The following is a 601-nucleotide window of genomic DNA, read 5'->3' as shown; positions in this document are numbered from 1 at the left end:
GCTTTGCACAGGATTTTAACACCATTGCTCTGTACTCACACAATAAATACATAACTCTATATAAAATGTTAAACTCTACATGCATTTCCCTGCCTCAATTTCCACATCACTCCCTGGCATTCTTTGGGCTGGGGTCACAGTTCTCTGGGGGCATTCAGGATCCTTCTCCTGCAGTGCATGGCTTGTCTTCTCCATCATGGAGTCTTCATCTCTCTTTCCAGCTCACTGTGCTCTGACCTTGGTTGATCCCCTCAGCTAAATCACCCCTCCCCCGACCTATGAAAGCATCCCAGTCTTTTTCCCTCTCCTGCCCAAAACTTCCTGTGTGGCTCTCTGAGTCTTCCCCCGATGCATCCATCCGCTGTGATTTTTAAAGGCTAACATCAGTACCTTGGTTTGTTTGCCCTGCTGCTGCTAATTTTCCACTCTCCAAACCCTTGCCCCCTGTTGAGGTGTTGGGGAAAAGCGTTCTCACTTGAGAAAAACTTCTTAGCATGCCCATTGTGTGGTCAGACTACAGATGGTAAGACTAACTACTCTCCGTTGTCCCTAATCTGATGCTAGAAACCATGTCAGCCCATGGTGGATTCCACATTAACAT

The sequence above is a fragment of the Terrapene carolina genome, unplaced genomic scaffold (genome assembly GCF_002925995.2).
Source record: "Terrapene carolina triunguis isolate 2854851 unplaced genomic scaffold, T_m_triunguis-2.0 Scaffold102, whole genome shotgun sequence".
Taxonomy (NCBI): Eukaryota; Metazoa; Chordata; order Testudines; family Emydidae; genus Terrapene; species Terrapene triunguis.
The sequence above is the reverse complement of the archived record's forward strand: the minus strand, read 5'-3'. Positions refer to the sequence as shown.